This window comes from Sceloporus undulatus, chromosome 6 (genome assembly GCF_019175285.1).
Source record: "Sceloporus undulatus isolate JIND9_A2432 ecotype Alabama chromosome 6, SceUnd_v1.1, whole genome shotgun sequence".
Lineage (NCBI taxonomy): Eukaryota > Metazoa > Chordata > Lepidosauria > Squamata > Phrynosomatidae > Sceloporus > Sceloporus undulatus.
This window is the reverse complement of record NC_056527.1, coordinates 2,147,716-2,153,448: the sequence shown is the minus strand read 5'-3', so window position 1 is coordinate 2,153,448 and position 5,733 is coordinate 2,147,716. Positions and strand designations below refer to the sequence as shown.

Sequence of the window (5,733 nt, the reverse complement as noted above, 5' to 3'; positions counted from 1 at the left end):
GCAGGGATCACCAGCATTGAGGCCATGCTATTGAGGACACAGCTGCGCTGGGCAGGACACATTTCTAGGATGAAGGACCATCGCCTCCCAAAAATAATACGCTATGGTGAACTCGCCACCGGTCAAGAGCGTAAGAGGGGCGCCCCAAAGAAGAGATACAAGGACTCCCTGAAACAACATCTCAGGCTTGGCCAGATAGATCACCAACAATGGTCCTCCCTGGCCTCGCATCGGGAAGCATGGAGACGCACTATCCATGACGCTGCAGCCATCTTCGAAAGCTCACGCCGAACGAGCCTCGAAGAGAAACGACAACGCAGAAAGAACTGCAACCTGGAAACATCACCCAAGGAGACTTTCTGCTGTGCTTTCTGCAACCGGACCTGTTTATCCCGAATTGGCCTTTTTAGTCACCAACGCGCTGCTTGTACAAAGCGAGGGATCATGAGTCCTTCCTGAATCTTCGTTCGCGAAGCAAAGTCAGAGTATGAGACTTTAAAATGTATTTTGATACTTATAGTTTAACTGATTTTAAAATAACTTGTATATTTACCCTTGCTAAGTGAAATTTTTGTACAGTTTTAAATCTGTATTGCTTTGGTTGAGATATTTTTTGTGTTGACTGTATTGTTGTGTAATGTAGTATTCAGTGTATATTTTGTATTATATGTGATGAATGATTGGTAATTGTTGATTTTTATGTGGTTTTACAACCTAATAAAAAATATTTTTAAAATGTTGCTAGCCTCTTTGCGTCCTAAGACTGGGGAAAAGGCAGGATATAATTGAATAAAATAAATAAATAAATGAATAATTTAGAACACCCACACAAAATATCAGTTGTTCTAAACCTGAAGTTCACTTCCAGCTGCTTTGACTTCATTTTTTCAGGGATTTTTTTTGGGGGGGAGGTAATTTTTGATGATTTAAATAGCTCATGGAAAGTCCCATGTGGCTCCCAGAAGGTCACGGATCCCAAAAACCACCTCTTGCAACCCACCAAGGTTGCCCACCCTGGTGCAGGAAGAAGATCATACTCCATAAGAAATCAAATCCAGACCATGTTGCTGGAGGGACCCACCTTGGCCAGCCGGGCCCGTTTGATGAGGTCGTTCAGTTTCCGAAGAGCCGCGTTCCGGGGTAGGCTCTGGATATCCCGGAAGAGGTCCTGCTCTTCGGCTTCAAAGAGTTTGCGGTTGTCTGGGATAAGCAACGGGTGGGACCAGAAGGATCCGATGTAGACCCTGATCACTTCTGGCGTGTTGACGATCTTCCCCAGAGACCACATGAGAGCACCGTAAACCCGCATCAGCTGCTGGGTCTCGATTTGGTCAGCTTTGTTAAGGACCACGCGCATCTTGTCCTCGTGGTTCTTCAGGGCTTTGATGACCTCAGAGAATTCGTCAGAGATATCCAGCTTATGGGCATCAAAGAGGAGAATGATGCGGTCCACCCGCTCTGCAAACCACTCTAAGACGGCAGCAAAGTCATACCCTGGTGGGAAAGACAAGGAGAGCAGTCCATCTGAATGGAGACAATGCCATTCTCCATGTTAACAACAACAACCAATGTCCAAGGTATTTGGTTATGACCTGTAAAGCCCTATACATTTTGCAAGTATAAAAAGTATTGATCTAAGTTATTTAAGCCATGTATTTCTGTGTAAAAAATGGCCCATTGTCCACAGTTATAAATCATATGAAGCACAAAATCCTGTCTTTATGAAATAAGGGCCCACACCCCATAATACAGGATTTTTTGACATCTCTAGTCTATATGAAAAGGAAATCTTTCCAACTTCTGAATAGGGGCCAGGCCTTTGACTTTAACTGGGTACTGTAGAAGGGCTTTTAATTGGGGCATATTTTATTTTGATTAAAATTAGTATGCTAAAATACTTCCTGTCATTTCCAATTGCTAAAAAAAGATCTCCCCTGGGCATAAAATGGCCACTGTGGGGCAAAAATATGACCAAAAATACTCCCCGTGCTGATTGAAGGAACAGAGAGGTATTATGAAGCCAAACATCGATTAACAGCAAAAGCCCTGCTCTCTATTCTGTCCGTTTATGAGGCCAGGCAGACATCACTCAAGTGCTGGTACGGAATAAAAAATCCTCACACAAACCCAGAACATATTGGCTATGGGGAATCTGGGAAATGCTATGGCGTTTACAATGAATGGATTGGGTTTTCAACAGGGTTTTTGGGTTCTAAAAAAAAAAAGAGTGGGATGACTACGGTAAAGTATTTTGCCATGTGGAAATTGGGGGGGTGGGAGGATTTGGGTAGGAGTGGCTTTTTCAACTTTTGTTTTTAAATCAGGGGTTGGATCGAGAAGGGCTGCATGAGGTCCACAACCTCACCACTACGCTTCTTGGGAAGATTTTCCGGGACGTTCCAAAGCGGAAAAAGATGCAAGTAGTGCCAAAAAAGAAAGGAGGGGGAACAAGGATGGAGAAATGCTGGTTTCATTTGCAAGGAAAGTAGGTTGGGGACAAAGTAAGGTCCACTGCCCCTTGGGCTAAACACTCCTGTGCAGCAGGAATGTTCAACACAAGACAGGATGTGTTTTTCGTTCCTGAATTATGGCTAGCAGAGGGGAAATGAAATGCTTCCTTCTAATCTGAGCAGTCATGGCAATAGTTCTGCTGTAGCAAAACATCAGTGGTCCTGGCAGATGAAAGATCAACACCTGCTACACTTTTGTGGAGTAGATAATTTTTTCAGATTGCCCACAGTGATCTCCACTAAATTGTGTCTGATCTGTAGGCCAAAAAGTGAAGGACAGTAGCCAGTGTAGCTGGACAACGATGTTCAGAGGGAGTAAAGCATTCCTGGCAGATCTCCCTGGCAGAAAACCTCCATATCTGGTGCCACCACCAAAAAAAAGTTCCTGACTATTGTGTCGTCTGCTGGCCTCATAAACGGAACAGAATAGAGAGCAGGGGTTTGGCTGTTAATAATCGATGTTTGGCTTTCATAAGACCGCTCTGTTCCGTCAATCAGCACGGGGAGTATTTTTTGGTCAGATTTTTGCCCAACATGGGCCATTTTTATGCCCAGGGGGGAGTTTTTTTAGCAATTGGAAATGACAGAAGTAGTTTAGCATACTATTGTAATCAAAATAAAAGATGCCCAATTAAAAGCCCTGCTTCAGTAACCGGGGGGGGTCAGTTAAAGTCAAGGCCTGGCCCCTATTCAGAAGTTGGAAGATTTCGTTTTATAGACTGAGTGGCAAAAAAGTCCTGTATTAATGGGTGTGGTGGGGGGGGGGTGCGGCGGGGGTGATTTCAGAAAGAAGGAATTTTGGTGCTTCATATGATTATAACTGTGGACATGGGACATTTTATACACAGAAATACATGCTTAAATAACTAGATCAATACTTTTATACTGAAATTTTAAAAGGCTTTACAGGTCATAACAATAACTTTGGACATTGGTTGTTGTTGTTAACATGAGATGGCATTGTCCCCATCAGATGGACTGCCTCCCTTGTCTTCCCCCAGGTATGACTTTTGCTGCCGTCTTAGAGTGGTGGAAGAGCGGGTGACCGCATCATTCTCCTCTTTTGATGCCATAAAGCTGGATATCTGGACGATTCTGAGGTCATCAAAGCCCTGAAAGGAAACCACGAGACAAGTGGCGCGTGGTATTAACGTAACAAAAGCGGACCAAACGAGACCAGCAGCTAATGCGGGTTTAGGTGCTCTAATGTGGTCTCTGGGGGAAGATCGTCAAAACGCCAGAGTGATCAGGGTCTACTCGGATCTCTGGTCCGGCACCCTTGCGTAGCCCAGGACAACCGCAAACTTCTTTGAAGCCGAAGAGAAGGACTCTTTCGGGAATATCCAGAGCCTACCCCGGAACGCGGCTCGTTCGGGAAACTGAACGACCTCAATCACGGGCCCGGCTGGCCAAGTGGGCCCTCCAGCAACATGGTCTGGATTTGATTTCTTAGTGGAGTATGATCTTCTTCCTGCAGCCAGGGGGTGGGCAACCTTGGTGGGTTGGCAAGAGGTGGTTTTTGGGATCCGTGACCTTCTGGGAGGCCACATGGGACTTTCCATGAGCTATGTAAAAATCAGCAAAATTAACTCCCCCCCCAAAAAAAAAAATCCCTGAAAAAATGAATAAAGCAGCTGGAAGTGAACTTCAGTTGAGAACAACTGATATTTTGTGTGGGTGTTTTCTAAATTATTTCATTATTTATTTATTTAATTCACTTATATCCTGCCTTTTCCCCAGTCTTAGGACGAAAGAGGCTAGCCAACATTTTAAAATATTTTTATTAGGTTGTAAAACCACATAAAAATCAACAATTACCAAGTCATTCATCACATAAACAAAACTAACACTGAATACTACATTACACAACAATACAGTCCACACAAAAAATATCTCAACCAAAGCAACATATTTAAATAAACTGTACAAAAAATCAATTTCACTTAGCAAGGGTAAATATACAGTTATTTTAAATCAGTTAAACTATAAGTATCAAAATACATTGTTAAAGTCTCATACGGCTGACTTTGCTTCCAACGAAGATCAGGAAGGACTCATGATCCCTCGCTTGTACAAGCAGCGCGTTGGTGACTAAAAGGCCATCGGGATAAACAGGTCCGGTTGGCAGAAAGCACAGCAGAAAGTCTCCTTGGTGTTGTGTCCAGGTTGCGGTTTCTCTTCTCGCGTTGGCGTTTCTCTTCGAGGCTCGTTCGGCGTGAGCTTTCGAAGATGGCTGCAGCTCATGGAGTGGTTCTCCATGCTCCCGATGCGGGCCAGGGGGACCATTGTGTGGTGATCTATCTGGCCAAGCCTGGAGATGTTGTTTCAGGGAGTCTTGTATCTCTTCTTTGGGGCGCCCCTCTTACACCTTGACCTGGGGGACCGTGGCGAGTTCACCATACTATTTTGGGGAGGCGATGGTCCTTCATCCTAGAAATGTCCTGCCCAGCGCAGCTGGTCCTCAATAGCATGGCCTCTGCTGGTGATCCCTGCTTCTCGAGGACAGCAACATGTCACATAGTCAGTCCATGTATATTTAGAATTGTGCGTAAACAGCACTGATGAAAAGTTCAAGGAGTCGTGAGGTGTTGGCGATAGGTGGAACCATTTTTCAGACCCATAGAGGAGAATAGACAGTACAATGGCTCTATACACCTGATTTTTGTGCTTCGCCCAAGTGTTTGTTACTCCAGACTCTTTTGTGAAGCCTTCCGATGCGCTATATGCTTTGCCAGTCTGTGATCATCTCTTATCAATCTGGCATCGAGAGAGATGATGCTTCCCAGGTAGGTGAACTTGCTGCGACGGACTTAAGCACATATGTGCCTATGTGATTGGGGATGTAGTGTTCTTCCGGGGGTGCCGGTGGTAGAGAACCTCCGTTTTCTTCAGCTGACTCCAGCCCAAAGAGCTCTGCAGCTGTAGCAACAAGATGTGAGGCCATGCAAGAGCTGCTTCCGTATGGGCAAGAAGGGGCAGCATCGTCAGCAAAAAGAGCGGCTCACGGACTAGATAGTTTAGAGTCTTAGTGCGGGCCCTCAGGCGCTTAAGTTAAACAGGTACCATCATCCTGCTACATGAAGCCAGCAAGGTCAAGTCAGATATGGCTATGCTCTCTCGGAGCCCTTTCTAATAACTAATGGTGGAAAACAAGGTTGTGTTCTTGCTCCGACTTTATTTACAATCTTCTTCAGCAATGATGCTCCAAAGGGCTAACTGCAAG

The 5,733-nt window shown here is 44.9% G+C and overlaps 1 pseudogene; it reads left to right on the top strand.

Moving 5' to 3' along the window:
- Positions 1 to 5,733, top strand: part of LOC121934357 — a 67,980-nt pseudogene that overhangs the window by 55,236 nt on the left and 7,011 nt on the right.